Source organism: Oncorhynchus clarkii, unplaced genomic scaffold, assembly GCF_045791955.1.
Source record: "Oncorhynchus clarkii lewisi isolate Uvic-CL-2024 unplaced genomic scaffold, UVic_Ocla_1.0 unplaced_contig_4851_pilon_pilon, whole genome shotgun sequence".
Lineage (NCBI taxonomy): Eukaryota > Metazoa > Chordata > Actinopteri > Salmoniformes > Salmonidae > Oncorhynchus > Oncorhynchus clarkii.
In genome coordinates, this window is record NW_027257942.1 from 253,461 (window position 1) to 273,916 (window position 20,456).

Sequence of the window (20,456 nt, forward strand, 5' to 3'; positions counted from 1 at the left end):
CTTGTTTAGTGTCACAAACATGTTTTTAGACCTTGTTTAGTGCCATAAACATGTTTTTAGACCTTGTTAAGCTCCACAAACATCATTTTAGACCTTGTTTAGTGCCATAAACATGTTTTTAGACCTTGTTTAGTGCCACAAACATGATTTTAGACCTTGTTTAGTGCCATAAACATGTTTTTAGACCTTGTTTAGTGTCACAAACATGTTTTTAGACCTTGTTTAGTGCCACAAACATGATTTTAGACCTTGTTAAGCTCCACAAACATCATTTTAGACCTTGTTTAGTGTCACAAACATGTTTTTAGACCTTGTTTAGTGTCACAAACATGTTTTTAGACCTTGTTTAGTGCCATAAACATGTTTTTAGACCTTGTTTAGTGTCACAAACATGTTTTTAGACCTTGTTTAGTGCCACAAACATGATTTTAGACCTTGTTAAGCTCCACAAACATCATTTTAGACCTTGTTTAGTGTCACAAACATGTTTTTAGACCTTGTTTAGTGTCACAAACATGTTTTTAGACCTTGTTTAGCTCCACAAACATCATTTTAGACCTTGTTTAGTGCCATAAACATGTTTTTAGACCTTGTTTAGTGTCACAAACATGTTTTTAGACCTTGTTTAGCTCCACAAACATCATTTTAGACCTTGTTTAGTGCCATAAACATGTTTTTAGACCTTGTTTAGTGTCACAAACATGTTTTTAGACCTTGTTTAGTGCCACAAACATGATTTTAGACCTTGTTTAGTGCCACAAACATGATTTTAGACCTTGTTAAGCTCCACAAACATGTTTTTAGACCTTGTTTAGTGTCACAAACATGTTTTTAGACCTTGTTTAGTGTCACAAACATGTTTTTAGACCTTGTTTAGTGCCATAAACATGTTTTTAGACCTTGTTTAGTGCCACAAACATGATTTTAGACCTTGTTTAGTGCCGCAAACATCATTTTAGAGCTTGTTTAGTGCCGCGAACATCATTTTAGAGCTTGTTTAGTGCCACAAACATGATTTTAGACCGTGTTTAGCTCCACAAACATGATTTTAGACCTTGTTTAGTGCCATAAACATGTTTTTAGACCTTGTTTAGTGCCACAAACATGATTTTAGACCTTGTTTAGTGCCATAAACATGTTTTTAGACCTTGTTTAGTGTCACAAACATGTTTTTAGACCTTGTTTAGCTCCACAAACATCATTTTAGACCTTGTTTAGCTCCACAAACATGTTTTTAGACCTTGTTTAGTGTCACAAACATGTTTTTAGACCTTGTTTAGCTCCACAAACATCATTTTAGACCTTGTTTAGTGCCATAAACATGTTTTTAGACCTTGTTTAGTGCCACAAACATGATTTTAGACCTTGTTAAGCTCCACAAACATCATTTTAGACCTTGTTTAGTGTCACAAACATGTTTTTAGACCTTGTTTAGTGTCACAAACATGTTTTTAGACCTTGTTTAGTGCCATAAACATGTTTTTAGACCTTGTTTAGTGTCACAAACATGTTTTTAGACCTTGTTTAGTGCCACAAACATGATTTTAGACCTTGTTAAGCTCCACAAACATCATTTTAGACCTTGTTTAGTGTCACAAACATGTTTTTAGACCTTGTTTAGTGTCACAAACATGTTTTTAGACCTTGTTTAGCTCCACAAACATCATTTTAGACCTTGTTTAGTGCCATAAACATGTTTTTAGACCTTGTTTAGTGTCACAAACATGTTTTTAGACCTTGTTTAGCTCCACAAACATCATTTTAGACCTTGTTTAGTGCCATAAACATGTTTTTAGACCTTGTTTAGTGTCACAAACATGTTTTTAGACCTTGTTTAGTGTCACAAACATGTTTTTAGACCTTGTTTAGTGCCGCAAACATCATTTTAGAGCTTGTTTAGTGCCACAAACATGTTTTTAGACCTTGTTTAGTGCCACAAACATGTTTTTAGACCTTGTTTAGTGTCACAAACATGTTTTTAGACCTTGTTTAGTGCCGCAAACATCATTTTAGAGCTTGTTTAGTGTCACAAACATGTTTTTAGACCTTGTTTAGTGTCGCAAACATCATTTTAGAGCTTGTTTAGTGCCGCAAACATGATTTTAGACCTTGTTTAGTGCCGCAAACATGATTTTAGACCTTGTTTAGTGCCACAAACATGTTTTTAGACCTTGTTTAGTGTCACAAACATGTTTTTAGACCTTGTTTAGTGCCATAAACATGTTTTTAGACCTTGTTAAGCTCCACAAACATCATTTTAGACCTTGTTTAGTGCCATAAACATGTTTTTAGACCTTGTTTAGTGCCACAAACATGATTTTAGACCTTGTTTAGTGCCATAAACATGTTTTTAGACCTTGTTTAGTGTCACAAACATGTTTTTAGACCTTGTTTAGTGCCACAAACATGATTTTAGACCTTGTTAAGCTCCACAAACATCATTTTAGACCTTGTTTAGTGTCACAAACATGTTTTTAGACCTTGTTTAGTGTCACAAACATGTTTTTAGACCTTGTTTAGTGCCATAAACATGTTTTTAGACCTTGTTTAGTGTCACAAACATGTTTTTAGACCTTGTTTAGTGCCACAAACATGATTTTAGACCTTGTTAAGCTCCACAAACATCATTTTAGACCTTGTTTAGTGTCACAAACATGTTTTTAGACCTTGTTTAGTGTCACAAACATGTTTTTAGACCTTGTTTAGCTCCACAAACATCATTTTAGACCTTGTTTAGTGCCATAAACATGTTTTTAGACCTTGTTTAGTGTCACAAACATGTTTTTAGACCTTGTTTAGCTCCACAAACATCATTTTAGACCTTGTTTAGTGCCATAAACATGTTTTTAGACCTTGTTTAGTGTCACAAACATGTTTTTAGACCTTGTTTAGTGTCACAAACATGTTTTTAGACCTTGTTTAGTGCCGCAAACATCATTTTAGAGCTTGTTTAGTGCCACAAACATGTTTTTAGACCTTGTTTAGTGCCACAAACATGTTTTTAGACCTTGTTTAGTGTCACAAACATGTTTTTAGACCTTGTTTAGTGCCGCAAACATCATTTTAGAGCTTGTTTAGTGTCACAAACATGTTTTTAGACCTTGTTTAGTGTCGCAAACATCATTTTAGAGCTTGTTTAGTGCCGCAAACATGATTTTAGACCTTGTTTAGTGCCGCAAACATGATTTTAGACCTTGTTTAGTGCCACAAACATGTTTTTAGACCTTGTTTAGTGTCACAAACATGTTTTTAGACCTTGTTTAGTGCCATAAACATGTTTTTAGACCTTGTTAAGCTCCACAAACATCATTTTAGACCTTGTTTAGTGCCATAAACATGTTTTTAGACCTTGTTTAGTGTCACAAACATGTTTTTAGACCTTGTTTAGCTCCACAAACATCATTTTAGACCTTGTTTAGTGCCATAAACATGTTTTTAGACCTTGTTTAGTGTCACAAACATGTTTTTAGACCTTGTTTAGTGTCACAAACATGTTTTTAGACCTTGTTTAGTGCCGCAAACATCATTTTAGAGCTTGTTTAGTGCCACAAACATGTTTTTAGACCTTGTTTAGTGCCACAAACATGTTTTTAGACCTTGTTTAGTGTCACAAACATGTTTTTAGACCTTGTTTAGTGCCGCAAACATCATTTTAGAGCTTGTTTAGTGTCACAAACATGTTTTTAGACCTTGTTTAGTGTCGCAAACATCATTTTAGAGCTTGTTTAGTGCCGCAAACATGATTTTAGACCTTGTTTAGTGCCGCAAACATGATTTTAGACCTTGTTTAGTGCCACAAACATGTTTTTAGACCTTGTTTAGTGTCACAAACATGTTTTTAGACCTTGTTTAGTGCCATAAACATGTTTTTAGACCTTGTTAAGCTCCACAAACATCATTTTAGACCTTGTTTAGTGCCATAAACATGTTTTTAGACCTTGTTTAGTGCCACAAACATGATTTTAGACCTTGTTTAGTGCCATAAACATGTTTTTAGACCTTGTTTAGTGTCACAAACATGTTTTTAGACCTTGTTTAGCTCCACAAACATCATTTTAGACCTTGTTTAGTGCCATAAACATGTTTTTAGACCTTGTTTAGTGTCACAAACATGTTTTTAGACCTTGTTTAGCTCCACAAACATCATTTTAGACCTTGTTTAGTGCCATAAACATGTTTTTAGACCTTGTTTAGTGCCACAAACATGATTTTAGACCTTGTTAAGCTCCACAAACATCATTTTAGACCTTGTTTAGTGTCACAAACATGTTTTTAGACCTTGTTTAGTGTCACAAACATGTTTTTAGACCTTGTTTAGTGCCATAAACATGTTTTTAGACCTTGTTTAGTGTCACAAACATGTTTTTAGACCTTGTTTAGTGCCACAAACATGATTTTAGACCTTGTTAAGCTCCACAAACATCATTTTAGACCTTGTTTAGTGTCACAAACATGTTTTTAGACCTTGTTTAGTGTCACAAACATGTTTTTAGACCTTGTTTAGCTCCACAAACATCATTTTAGACCTTGTTTAGTGCCATAAACATGTTTTTAGACCTTGTTTAGTGTCACAAACATGTTTTTAGACCTTGTTTAGCTCCACAAACATCATTTTAGACCTTGTTTAGTGCCATAAACATGTTTTTAGACCTTGTTTAGTGTCACAAACATGTTTTTAGACCTTGTTTAGTGTCACAAACATGTTTTTAGACCTTGTTTAGTGCCGCAAACATCATTTTAGAGCTTGTTTAGTGCCACAAACATGTTTTTAGACCTTGTTTAGTGCCACAAACATGTTTTTAGACCTTGTTTAGTGCCGCAAACATGATTTTAGACCTTGTTTAGTGCCGCAAACATGATTTTAGACCTTGTTTAGTGCCACAAACATGTTTTTAGACCTTGTTTAGTGTCACAAACATGTTTTTAGACCTTGTTTAGTGCCATAAACATGTTTTTAGACCTTGTTTAGTGCCACAAACATGATTTTAGACCTTGTTTAGTGCCACAAACATGATTTTAGACCTTGTTAAGCTCCACAAACATCATTTTAGACCTTGTTTAGTGTCACAAACATGTTTTTAGACCTTGTTTAGTGTCACAAACATGTTTTTAGACCTTGTTTAGCTCCACAAACATCATTTTAGACCTTGTTTAGTGCCATAAACATGTTTTTAGACCTTTTTAGTGTCACAAACATGTTTTTAGACCTTGTTTAGTGCCACAAACATGTTTTTAGACCTTGTTTAGTGTCACAAACATGTTTTTAGACCTTGTTTAGTGTCACAAACATGTTTTTAGACCTTGTTTAGTGCCGCAAACATCATTTTAGAGCTTGTTTAGTGCCACAAACATGTTTTTAGACCTTGTTTAGTGCCACAAACATGTTTTTAGACCTTGTTTAGTGTCGCAAACATCATTTTAGAGCTTGTTTAGTGTCACAAACATGTTTTTAGACCTTGTTTAGTGTCGCAAACATCATTTTAGAGCTTGTTTAGTGCCGCAAACATGATTTTAGACCTTGTTTAGTGCCACAAACATGTTTTTAGACCTTGTTTAGTCTCACAAACATGTTTTTAGACCTTGTTTAGTGCCACAAACATGAATTTAGACCTTGTTTAGTGCCGCAAACATGATTTTAGACCTTGTTTAGTGCCACAAACATGTTTTTAGACCTTGTTTAGTGTCACAAACATGTTTTTAGACCTTGTTTAGTGCCACAAACATGTTTTTAGACCTTGTTTAGTGTCACAAACATGTTTTTAGACCTTGTTTAGCTCCACAAACATGTTTTTAGACCTTGTTTAGCTCCACAAACATCATTTTAGACCTTGTTTAGTGCCACAAACATGATTTTAGACCTTTTTTAGTGCCACAAACATGATTTTAGACCTTGTTTAGTGCCACAAACATGATTTTAGACCTTTTTTAGTGCCACAAACATGATTTTAGACCTTGTTTAGCTCCACAAACATCATTTTAGACCTTGTTTAGTGTCACAAACATGTTTTTAGACCTTGTTTAGTGCCATAAACATGTTTTTAGACCTTGTTTAGTGCCACAAACATGATTTTAGACCTTGTTTAGTGCCACAAACATGATTTTAGACCTTGTTAAGCTCCACAAACATGTTTTTAGACCTTGTTTAGTGTCACAAACATGTTTTTAGACCTTGTTTAGTGTCACAAACATGTTTTTAGACCTTGTTTAGTGCCATAAACATGTTTTTAGACCTTGTTTAGTGCCACAAACATGATTTTAGACCTTGTTTAGTGCCGCAAACATCATTTTAGAGCTTGTTTAGTGCCGCAAACATCATTTTAGAGCTTGTTTAGTGCCACAAACATGATTTTAGACCTTGTTTAGTGTCACAAACATGTTTTTAGACCTTGTTTAGCTCCACAAACACCATTTTAGACCTTGTTTAGTGCCATAAACATGTTTTTAGACCTTGTTTAGTGCCACAAACATGATTTTAGACCTTGTTAAGCTCCACAAACATCATTTTAGACCTTGTTTAGTGTCACAAACATGTTTTTAGACCTTGTTTAGTGTCACAAACATGTTTTTAGACCTTGTTAAGCTCCACAAACATCATTTTAGACCTTGTTTAGTGTCACAAACATGTTTTTAGACCTTGTTTAGTGTCACAAACATGTTTTTAGACCTTGTTTAGTGCCATAAACATGTTTTTAGACCTTGTTTAGTGTCACAAACATGTTTTTAGACCTTGTTTAGTGCCACAAACATGATTTTAGACCTTGTTAAGCTCCACAAACATCATTTTAGACCTTGTTTAGTGTCACAAACATGTTTTTAGACCTTGTTTAGTGTCACAAACATGTTTTTAGACCTTGTTTAGCTCCACAAACATCATTTTAGACCTTGTTTAGTGCCATAAACATGTTTTTAGACCTTGTTTAGTGTCACAAACATGTTTTTAGACCTTGTTTAGCTCCACAAACATCATTTTAGACCTTGTTTAGTGCCATAAACATGTTTTTAGACCTTGTTTAGTGTCACAAACAAACATGTTTTTAGACCTTGTTTAGTGTCACAAACATGTTTTTAGACCTTGTTTAGTGCCGCAAACATCATTTTAGAGCTTGTTTAGTGCCACAAACATGTTTTTAGACCTTGTTTAGTGCCACAAACATGTTTTTAGACCTTGTTTAGTGTCACAAACATGTTTTTAGACCTTGTTTAGTGCCGCAAACATCATTTTAGAGCTTGTTTAGTGTCACAAACATGTTTTTAGACCTTGTTTAGTGTCGCAAACATCATTTTAGAGCTTGTTTAGTGCCGCAAACATCATTTTAGAGCTTGTTTAGTGCCGCAAACATGATTTTAGACCTTGTTTAGTGCCACAAACATGTTTTTAGACCTTGTTTAGTGCCACAAACATGATTTTAGACCTTGTTTAGTGCCGCAAACATGATTTTAGACCTTGTTTAGTGCCACAAACATGTTTTTAGACCTTGTTTAGTGTCACAAACATGTTTTTAGACCTTGTTTAGTGCCATAAACATGTTTTTAGACCTTGTTTAGTGTCACAAACATGTTTTTAGACCTTGTTTAGCTCCACAAACATGTTTTTAGACCTTGTTTAGCTCCACAAACATCATTTTAGACCTTGTTTAGTGCCACAAACATGATTTTAGACCTTTTTTAGTGCCACAAACATGATTTTAGACCTTGTTTAGTGCCACAAACATGATTTTAGACCTTTTTTAGTGCCACAAACATGATTTTAGACCTTGTTTAGCTCCACAAACATCATTTTAGACCTTGTTTAGTGTCACAAACATGTTTTTAGACCTTGTTTAGTGCCATAAACATGTTTTTAGACCTTGTTTAGTGCCACAAACATGATTTTAGACCTTGTTTAGTGCCACAAACATGATTTTAGACCTTGTTAAGCTCCACAAACATGTTTTTAGACCTTGTTTAGTGTCACAAACATGTTTTTAGACCTTGTTTAGTGTCACAAACATGTTTTTAGACCTTGTTTAGTGCCATAAACATGTTTTTAGACCTTGTTTAGTGCCACAAACATGATTTTAGACCTTGTTTAGTGCCGCAAACATCATTTTAGAGCTTGTTTAGTGCCGCAAACATCATTTTAGAGCTTGTTTAGTGCCACAAACATGATTTTAGACCTTGTTTAGCTCCACAAACATGATTTTAGACCTTGTTTAGTGCCATAAACATGTTTTTAGACCTTGTTTAGTGCCACAAACATGATTTTAGACCTTGTTTAGTGCCATAAACATGTTTTTAGACCTTGTTTAGTGTCACAAACATGTTTTTAGACCTTGTTTAGCTCCACAAACATCATTTTAGACCTTGTTTAGTGCCATAAACATGTTTTTAGACCTTGTTTAGTGTCACAAACATGTTTTTAGACCTTGTTTAGCTTCACAAACATCATTTTAGACCTTGTTTAGTGCCATAAACATGTTTTTAGACCTTGTTTAGTGCCACAAACATGATTTTAGACCTTGTTAAGCTCCACAAACATCATTTTAGACCTTGTTTAGTGTCACAAACATGTTTTTAGACCTTGTTTAGTGTCACAAACATGTTTTTAGACCTTGTTTAGTGCCATAAACATGTTTTTAGACCTTGTTTAGTGTCACAAACATGTTTTTAGACCTTGTTTAGTGCCACAAACATGATTTTAGACCTTGTTAAGCTCCACAAACATCATTTTAGACCTTGTTTAGTGTCACAAACATGTTTTTAGACCTTGTTTAGTGTCACAAACATGTTTTTAGACCTTGTTTAGCTCCACAAACATCATTTTAGACCTTGTTTAGTGCCATAAACATGTTTTTAGACCTTGTTTAGTGTCACAAACATGTTTTTAGACCTTGTTTAGCTCCACAAACATCATTTTAGACCTTGTTTAGTGCCATAAACATGTTTTTAGACCTTGTTTAGTGTCACAAACATGTTTTTAGACCTTGTTTAGTGTCACAAACATGTTTTTAGACCTTGTTTAGTGCCGCAAACATCATTTTAGAGCTTGTTTAGTGCCACAAACATGTTTTTAGACCTTGTTTAGTGCCACAAACATGTTTTTAGACCTTGTTTAGTGCCACAAACATGTTTTTAGACCTTGTTTAGTGTCACAAACATCGTTTTTAGACCTTGTTTAGTGCCGCAAACATGTTTTTAGACCTTGTTTAGTGTCGCAAACATCGTTTTTAGACCTTGTTTAGTGCCGCAAACATGATTTTAGACCTTGTTTAGTGCCTCAAACATGATTTTAGACCTTGTTTAGTGCCACAAACATGTTTTTAGACCTTGTTTAGTGTCACAAACATGTTTTTAGACCTTGTTTAGTGCCATAAACATGTTTTTAGACCTTGTTTAGTGCCACAAACATGATTTTAGACCTTGTTTAGTGCCACAAACATGATTTTAGACCTTGTTAAGCTCCACACACATCATTTTAGACCTTGTTTAGTGCCGCAAACATGATTTTAGACCTTGTTTAGTGCCACAAACATGTTTTTAGACCTTGTTTAGTCTCACAAACATGTTTTTAGACCTTGTTTAGTGCCACAAACATGATTTTAGACCTTGTTTAGTGCCGCAAACATGATTTTAGACCTTGTTTAGTGCCACAAACATATTTTTAGACCTTGTTTAGTGTCACAAACATGTTTTTAGACCTTGTTTAGTGTCACAAACATGTTTTTAGACCTTGTTTAGTGCCATAAACATGTTTTTAGACCTTGTTTAGTGCCACAAACATGATTTTAGACCTTGTTTAGTGCCACAAACATGATTTTAGACCTTGTTAAGCTCCACAAACATGTTTTTAGACCTTGTTTAGTGTCACAAACATGTTTTTAGACCTTGTTTAGTGTCACAAACATGTTTTTAGACCTTGTTTAGTGCCATAAACATGTTTTTAGACCTTGTTTAGTGCCACAAACATGATTTTAGACCTTGTTTAGTGCCGCAAACATCATTTTAGAGCTTGTTTAGTGCCGCAAACATCATTTTAGAGCTTGTTTAGTGCCACAAACATGATTTTAGACCTTGTTTAGCTCCACAAACATGATTTTAGACCTTGTTTAGTGCCATAAACATGTTTTTAGACCTTGTTTAGTGCCACAAACATGATTTTAGACCTTGTTTAGTGCCATAAACATGTTTTTAGACCTTGTTTAGTGTCACAAACATGTTTTTAGACCTTGTTTAGCTCCACAAACATCATTTTAGACCTTGTTTAGTGCCATAAACATGTTTTTAGACCTTGTTTAGTGCCACAAACATGATTTTAGACCTTGTTAAGCTCCACAAACATCATTTTAGACCTTGTTTAGTGTCACAAACATGTTTTTAGACCTTGTTTAGTGTCACAAACATGTTTTTAGACCTTGTTTAGTGCCATAAACATGTTTTTAGACCTTGTTTAGTGTCACAAACATGTTTTTAGACCTTGTTTAGTGCCACAAACATGATTTTAGACCTTGTTAAGCTCCACAAACATCATTTTAGACCTTGTTTAGTGTCACAAACATGTTTTTAGACCTTGTTTAGTGTCACAAACATGTTTTTAGACCTTGTTTAGCTCCACAAACATCATTTTAGACCTTGTTTAGTGCCATAAACATGTTTTTAGACCTTGTTTAGTGTCACAAACATGTTTTTAGACCTTGTTTAGCTCCACAAACATCATTTTAGACCTTGTTTAGTGCCATAAACATGTTTTTAGACCTTGTTTAGTGTCACAAACATGTTTTTAGACCTTGTTTAGTGTCACAAACATGTTTTTAGACCTTGTTTAGTGCCGCAAACATCATTTTAGAGCTTGTTTAGTGCCACAAACATGTTTTTAGACCTTGTTTAGTGCCACAAACATGTTTTTAGACCTTGTTTAGTGCCACAAACATGTTTTTAGACCTTGTTTAGTGTCACAAACATCGTTTTTAGACCTTGTTTAGTGCCGCAAACATGTTTTTAGACCTTGTTTAGTGTCGCAAACATCATTTTAGAGCTTGTTTAGTGCCGCAAACATGATTTTAGACCTTGTTTAGTGCCGCAAACATGATTTTAGACCTTGTTTAGTGCCACAAACATGTTTTTAGACCTTGTTTAGTGTCACAAACATGTTTTTAGACCTTGTTTAGTGCCATAAACATGTTTTTAGACCTTGTTTAGTGCCACAAACATGATTTTAGACCTTGTTTAGTGCCACAAACATGATTTTAGACCTTGTTAAGCTCCACAAACATCATTTTAGACCTTGTTTAGTGCCGCAAACATGATTTTAGACCTTGTTTAGTGCCACAAACATGTTTTTAGACCTTGTTTAGTCTCACAAACATGTTTTTAGACCTTGTTTAGTGCCACAAACATGATTTTAGACCTTGTTTAGTGCCGCAAACATGATTTTAGACCTTGTTTAGTGCCACAAACATATTTTTAGACCTTGTTTAGTGTCACAAACATGTTTTTAGACCTTGTTTAGTGCCATAAACATGTTTTTAGACCTTGTTTAGTGTCACAAACATGTTTTTAGACCTTGTTTAGCTCCACAAACATGTTTTTAGACCTTGTTTAGCTCCACAAACATCATTTTAGACCTTGTTTAGTGCCACAAACATGATTTTAGACCTTGTTTAGTGCCACAAACATGATTTTAGACCTTTTTTAGTGCCACAAACATGATTTTAGACCTTGTTTAGCTCCACAAACATCATTTTAGACCTTGTTTAGTGCCATAAACATGTTTTTAGACCTTGTTTAGTGCCATAAACATGTTTTTAGACCTTGTTTAGTGCCACAAACATGATTTTAGACCTTTTTTAGTGCCACAAACATGATTTTAGACCTTGTTTAGTGCCGCAAACATCATTTTAGAGCTTGTTTAGTGCCGCAAACATGATTTTAGACCTTGTTTAGCTCCACAAACATCATTTTAGACCTTGTTTAGTGCCACAAACATGATTTTAGACCTTTTTTAGTGCCACAAACATGATTTTAGACCTTGTTTAGTGCCACAAACATGATTTTAGACCTTTTTTAGTGCCACAAACATGATTTTAGACCTTGTTTAGCTCCACAAACATCATTTTAGACCTTGTTTAGTGTCACAAACATGTTTTTAGACCTTGTTTAGTGCCATAAACATGTTTTTAGACCTTGTTTAGTGCCACAAACATGATTTTAGACCTTGTTTAGTGCCACAAACATGATTTTAGACCTTGTTAAGCTCCACAAACATGTTTTTAGACCTTGTTTAGTGTCACAAACATGTTTTTAGACCTTGTTTAGTGTCACAAACATGTTTTTAGACCTTGTTTAGTGCCATAAACATGTTTTTAGACCTTGTTTAGTGCCACAAACATGATTTTAGACCTTGTTTAGTGCCGCAAACATCATTTTAGAGCTTGTTTAGTGCCGCAAACATCATTTTAGAGCTTGTTTAGTGCCACAAACATGATTTTAGACCTTGTTTAGCGCCACAAACATGATTTTAGACCTTGTTTAGTGCCATAAACATGTTTTTAGACCTTGTTTAGTGCCACAAACATGATTTTAGACCTTGTTTAGTGCCATAAACATGTTTTTAGACCTTGTTTAGTGTCACAAACATGTTTTTAGACCTTGTTTAGCTCCACAAACATCATTTTAGACCTTGTTTAGTGCCATAAACATGTTTTTAGACCTTGTTTAGTGTCACAAACATGTTTTTAGACCTTGTTTAGCTCCACAAACATCATTTTAGACCTTGTTTAGTGCCATAAACATGTTTTTAGACCTTGTTTAGTGCCACAAACATGATTTTAGACCTTGTTAAGCTCCACAAACATCATTTTAGACCTTGTTTAGTGTCACAAACATGTTTTTAGACCTTGTTTAGCTCCACAAACATCATTTTAGACCTTGTTTAGTGCCATAAACATGTTTTTAGACCTTGTTTAGTGTCACAAACATGTTTTTAGACCTTGTTTAGTGTCACAAACATGTTTTTAGACCTTGTTTAGTGCCGCAAACATCATTTTAGAGCTTGTTTAGTGCCACAAACATGTTTTTAGACCTTGTTTAGTGCCACAAACATGTTTTTAGACCTTGTTTAGTGCCACAAACATGTTTTTAGACCTTGTTTAGTGTCACAAACATCGTTTTTAGACCTTGTTTAGTGCCGCAAACATGTTTTTAGACCTTGTTTAGTGTCGCAAACATCATTTTAGAGCTTGTTTAGTGCCGCAAACATGATTTTAGACCTTGTTTAGTGCCGCAAACATGATTTTAGACCTTGTTTAGTGCCACAAACATGTTTTTAGACCTTGTTTAGTGTCACAAACATGTTTTTAGACCTTGTTTAGTGCCATAAACATGTTTTTAGACCTTGTTTAGTGCCACAAACATGATTTTAGACCTTGTTTAGTGCCACAAACATGATTTTAGACCTTGTTAAGCTCCACAAACATCATTTTAGACCTTGTTTAGTGCCGCAAACATGATTTTAGACCTTGTTTAGTGCCACAAACATGTTTTTAGACCTTGTTTAGTCTCACAAACATGTTTTTAGACCTTGTTTAGTGCCACAAACATGATTTTAGACCTTGTTTAGTGCCGCAAACATGATTTTAGACCTTGTTTAGTGCCACAAACATATTTTTAGACCTTGTTTAGTGTCACAAACATGTTTTTAGACCTTGTTTAGTGCCATAAACATGTTTTTAGACCTTGTTTAGTGTCACAAACATGTTTTTAGACCTTGTTTAGCTCCACAAACATGTTTTTAGACCTTGTTTAGCTCCACAAACATCATTTTAGACCTTGTTTAGTGCCACAAACATGATTTTAGACCTTGTTTAGTGCCACAAACATGATTTTAGACCTTTTTTAGTGCCACAAACATGATTTTAGACCTTGTTTAGCTCCACAAACATCATTTTAGACCTTGTTTAGTGTCACAAACATGTTTTTAGACCTTGTTTAGTGCCATAAACATGTTTTTAGACCTTGTTTAGTGCCACAAACATGATTTTAGACCTTTTTTAGTGCCACAAACATGATTTTAGACCTTGTTTAGTGCCGCAAACATCATTTTAGAGCTTGTTTAGTGCCGCAAACATGATTTTAGACCTTGTTTAGCTCCACAAACATCATTTTAGACCTTGTTTAGTGCCACAAACATGATTTTAGACCTTTTTTAGTGCCACAAACATGATTTTAGACCTTGTTTAGTGCCACAAACATGATTTTAGACCTTTTTTAGTGCCACAAACATGATTTTAGACCTTGTTTAGCTCCACAAACATCATTTTAGACCTTGTTTAGTGTCACAAACATGTTTTTAGACCTTGTTTAGTGCCATAAACATGTTTTTAGACCTTGTTTAGTGCCACAAACATGATTTTAGACCTTGTTTAGTGCCACAAACATGATTTTAGACCTTGTTAAGCTCCACAAACATGTTTTTAGACCTTGTTTAGTGTCACAAACATGTTTTTAGACCTTGTTTAGTGTCACAAACATGTTTTTAGACCTTGTTTAGTGCCATAAACATGTTTTTAGACCTTGTTTAGTGCCACAAACATGATTTTAGACCTTGTTTAGTGCCGCAAACATCATTTTAGAGCTTGTTTAGTGCCGCAAACATCATTTTAGAGCTTGTTTAGTGCCACAAACATGATTTTAGACCTTGTTTAGCGCCACAAACATGATTTTAGACCTTGTTTAGTGCCATAAACATGTTTTTAGACCTTGTTTAGTGCCACAAACATGATTTTAGACCTTGTTTAGTGCCATAAACATGTTTTTAGACCTTGTTTAGTGTCACAAACATGTTTTTAGACCTTGTTTAGCTCCACAAACATCATTTTAGACCTTGTTTAGTGCCATAAACATGTTTTTAGACCTTGTTTAGTGCCACAAACATGATTTTAGACCTTGTTAAGCTCCACAAACATCATTTTGGACCTTGTTTAGTGTCACAAACATGTTTTTAGACCTTGTTTAGTGTCACAAACATGTTTTTAGACCTTGTTTAGTGCCATAAACATGTTTTTAGACCTTGTTTAGTGTCACAAACATGTTTTTAGACCTTGTTTAGTGCCACAAACATGATTTTAGACCTTGTTAAGCTCCACAAACATCATTTTAGACCTTGTTTAGTGTCACAAACATGTTTTTAGACCTTGTTTAGTGTCACAAACATGTTTTTAGACCTTGTTTAGCTCCACAAACATCATTTTAGACCTTGTTTAGTGCCATAAACATGTTTTTAGACCTTGTTTAGTGTCACAAACATGTTTTTAGACCTTGTTTAGCTCCACAAACATCATTTTAGACCTTGTTTAGTGCCATAAACATGTTTTTAGACCTTGTTTAGTGTCACAAACATGTTTTTAGACCTTGTTTAGTGTCACAAACATGTTTTTAGACCTTGTTTAGTGCCGCAAACATCATTTTAGAGCTTGTTTAGTGCCACAAACATGTTTTTAGACCTTGTTTAGTGCCACAAACATGTTTTTAGACCTTGTTTAGTGTCACAAACATGTTTTTAGACCTTGTTTAGTGCCGCAAACATCATTTTAGAGCTTGTTTAGTGTCACAAACATGTTTTTAGACCTTGTTTAGTGTCGCAAACATCATTTTAGAGCTTGTTTAGTGCCGCAAACATGATTTTAGACCTTGTTTAGTGCCACAAACATGTTTTTAGACCTTGTTTAGTGTCACAAACATGTTTTTAGACCTTGTTTAGTGCCATAAACATGTTTTTAGACCTTGTTTAGTGCCACAAACATGATTTTAGACCTTGTTTAGTGCCACAAACATGATTTTAGACCTTGTTAAGCTCCACAAACATCATTTTAGACCTTGTTTAGTGTCACAAACATGTTTTTAGACCTTGTTTAGCTCCACAAACATGTTTTTAGACCTTGTTTAGCTCCACAAACATCATTTTAGACCTTGTTTAGTGCCACAAACATGATTTTAGACCTTGTTTAGTGCCACAAACATGATTTTAGACCTTTTTTAGTGCCACAAACATGATTTTAGACCTTGTTTAGCTCCACAAACATCATTTTAGACCTTGTTTAGTGTCACAAACATGTTTTTAGACCTTGTTTAGTGCCATAAACATGTTTTTAGACCTTGTTTAGTGCCACAAACATGATTTTAGACCTTTTTTAGTGCCACAAACATGATTTTAGACCTTGTTTAGTGCCGCAAACATCATTTTAGAGCTTGTTTAGTGCCGCAAACATGATTTTAGACCTTGTTTAGCTCCACAAACATCATTTTAGACCTTGTTTAGTGCCACAAACATGATTTTAGACCTTTTTTAGTGCCACAAACATGATTTTAGACCTTGTTTAGTGCCACAAACATGATTTTAGACCTTTTTTAGTGCCACAAACATGATTTTAGACCTTGTTTAGCTCCACAAACATCATTTTAGACCTTGTTTAGTGTCACAAACATGTTTTTAGACCTTGTTTAGTGCCATAAACATGTTTTTAGACCTTGTTTAGTGCCACAAACATGATTTTAGACCTTGTTTAGTGCCACAAACATGATTTTAGACCTTGTTAAGCTCCACAAACATGTTTTTAGACCTTGTTTAGTGTCACAAACATGTTTTTAGACCTTGTTTAGTGTCACAAACATGTTTTTAGACCTTGTTTAGTGCCATAAACATGTTTTTAGACCTTGTTTAGTGCCACAAACATGATTTTAGACCTTGTTTAGTGCCGCAAACATCATTTTAGAGCTTGTTTAGTGCCGCAAACATCATTTTAGAGCTTGTTTAGTGCCACAAACATGATTTTAGACCTTGTTTAGCGCCACAAACATGATTTTAGACCTTGTTTAGTGCCATAAACATGTTTTTAGACCTTGTTTAGTGCCACAAACATGATTTTAGACCTTGTTTAGTGCCATAAACATGTTTTTAGACCTTGTTTAGTGTCACAAACATGTTTTTAGACCTTGTTTAGCTCCACAAACATCATTTTAGACCTTGTTTAGTGCCATAAACATGTTTTTAGACCTTGTTTAGTGCCACAAACATGATTTTAGACCTTGTTAAGCTCCACAAACATCATTTTGGACCTTGTTTAGTGTCACAAACATGTTTTTAGACCTTGTTTAGTGTCACAAACATGTTTTTAGACCTTGTTTAGTGCCATAAACATGTTTTTAGACCTTGTTTAGTGTCACAAACATGTTTTTAGACCTTGTTTAGTGCCACAAACATGATTTTAGACCTTGTTAAGCTCCACAAACATCATTTTAGACCTTGTTTAGTGTCACAAACATGTTTTTAGACCTTGTTTAGTGTCACAAACATGTTTTTAGACCTTGTTTAGCTCCACAAACATCATTTTAGACCTTGTTTAGTGCCATAAACATGTTTTTAGACCTTGTTTAGTGTCACAAACATGTTTTTAGACCTTGTTTAGCTCCACAAACATCATTTTAGACCTTGTTTAGTGCCATAAACATGTTTTTAGACCTTGTTTAGTGTCACAAACATGTTTTTAGACCTTGTTTAGTGTCACAAACATGTTTTTAGACCTTGTTTAGTGCCGCAAACATCATTTTAGAGCTTGTTTAGTGCCACAAACATGTTTTTAGACCTTGTTTAGTGCCACAAACATGTTTTTAGACCTTGTTTAGTGTCACAAACATGTTTTTAGACCTTGTTTAGTGTCACAAACATCATTTTAGACCTTGTTTAGTGTCACAAACATGTTTTTAGACCTTGTTTAGTGTCGCAAACATCATTTTAGAGCTTGTTTAGTGCCGCAAACATGATTTTAGACCTTGTTTAGTGCCACAAACATGTTTTTAGACCTTGTTTAGTGTCACAAACATGTTTTTAGACCTTGTTTAGTGCCATAAACATGTTTTTAGACCTTGTTTAGTGCCACAAACATGATTTTAGACCTTGTTTAGTGCCACAAACATGATTTTAGACCTTGTTAAGCTCCACAAACATCATTTTAGACCTTGTTTAGTGCCGCAAACATGATTTTAGACCTTGTTTAGTGCCACAAACATGTTTTTAGACCTTGTTTAGTCTCACAAACATGTTTTTAGACCTTGTTTAGTGCCACAAACATGATTTTAGACCTTGTTTAGTGCCGCAAACATGATTTTAGACCTTGTTTAGTGCCACAAACATATTTTTAGACCTTGTTTATTGTCACAAACATGTTTTTAGACCTTGTTTAGTGCCATAAACATGTTTTTAGACCTTGTTTAGTGTCACAAACATGTTTTTAGACCTTGTTTAGCTCCACAAACATGTTTTTAGACCTTGTTTAGTGCCACAAACATGATTTTAGACCTTGTTTAGTGCCGCAAACATCATTTTAGAGCTTGTTTAGTGCCGCAAACATCATTTTAGAGCTTGTTTAGTGCCACAAACATGATTTTAGACCTTGTTTAGCTCCACAAACATGATTTTAGACCTTGTTTAGTGCCATAAACATGTTTTTAGACCTTGTTTAGTGCCACAAACATGATTTTAGACCTTGTTTAGTGCCATAAACATGTTTTTAGACCTTGTTTAGTGTCACAAACATGTTTTTAGACCTTGTTTAGCTCCACAAACATCATTTTAGACCTTGTTTAGTGCCATAAACATGTTTTTAGACCTTGTTTAGTGTCACAAACATGTTTTTAGACCTTGTTTAGCTCCACAAACATCATTTTAGACCTTGTTTAGTGCCATAAACATGTTTTTAGACCTTGTTTAGTGCCACAAACATGATTTTAGACCTTGTTAAGCTCCACAAACATCATTTTAGACCTTGTTTAGTGTCACAAACATGTTTTTAGACCTTGTTTAGTGTCACAAACATGTTTTTAGACCTTGTTTAGTGCCATAAACATGTTTTTAGACCTTGTTTAGTGTCACAAACATGTTTTTAGACCTTGTTTAGTGCCACAAACATGATTTTAGACCTTGTTAAGCTCCACAAACATCATTTTAGACCTTGTTTAGTGTCACAAACATGTTTTTAGACCTTGTTTAGTGTCACAAACATGTTTTTAGACCTTGTTTAGCTCCACAAACATCATTTTAGACCTTGTTTAGTGCCATAAACATGTTTTTAGACCTTGTTTAGTGTCACAAACATGTTTTTAGACCTTGTTTAGTGTCACAAACATGTTTTTAGACCTTGTTTAGTGCCGCAAACATCATTTTAGAGCTTGTTTAGTGCCACAAACATGTTTTTAGACCTTGTTTAGTGCCACAAACATGTTTTTAGACCTTGTTTAGTGTCACAAACATGTTTTTAGACCTTGTTTAGCTCCACAAACATCATTTTAGACCTTGTTTAGTGCCATAAACATGTTTTTAGACCTTGTTTAGTGTCACAAACATGTTTTTAGACCTTGTTTAGTGTCACAAACATGTTTTTAGACCTTGTTTAGTGCCGCAAACATCATTTTAGAGCTTGTTTAGTGCCACAAACATGTTTTTAGACCTTGTTTAGTGCCACAAACATGTTTTTAGACCTTGTTTAGTGCCGCAAACATGATTTTAGACCTTGTTTAGTGCCACAAACATGTTTTTAGACCTTGTTTAGTCTCACAAACATGTTTTTAGACCTTGTTTAGTGCCACAAACATGATTTTAGACCTTGTTTAGTGCCGCAAACATGATTTTAGACCTTGTTTAGTGCCACAAACATATTTTTAGACCTTGTTTATTGTCACAAACATGTTTTTAGACCTTGTTTAGTGCCATAAACATGTTTTTAGACCTTGTTTAGTGTCACAAACATGTTTTTAGACCTTGTTTAGCTCCACAAACATGTTTTTAGACCTTGTTTAGTGCCACAAACATGATTTTAGACCTTGTTTAGTGCCGCAAACATCATTTTAGAGCTTGTTTAGTGCCGCAAACATCATTTTAGAGCTTGTTTAGTGCCACAAACATGATTTTAGACCTTGTTTAGCTCCACAAACATGATTTTAGACCTTGTTTAGTGCCATAAACATGTTTTTAGACCTTGTTTAGTGCCACAAACATGATTTTAGACCTTGTTTAGTGCCATAAACATGTTTTTAGACCTTGTTTAGTGTCACAAACATGTTTTTAGACCTTGTTTAGCTCCACAAACATCATTTTAGACCTTGTTTAGTGCCATAAACATGTTTTTAGACCTTGTTTAGTGTCACAAACATGTTTTTAGACCTTGTTTAGCTCCACAAACATCATTTTAGACCTTGTTTAGTGCCATAAACATGTTTTTAGACCTTGTTTAGTGCCACAAACATGATTTTAGACCTTGTTAAGCTCCACAAACATCATTTTAGACCTTGTTTAGTGTCACAAACATGTTTTTAGACCTTGTTTAGTGCCATAAACATGTTTTTAGACCTTGTTTAGTGTCACAAACATGTTTTTAGACCTTGTTTAGTGCCACAAACATGATTTTAGACCTTGTTAAGCTCCACAAACA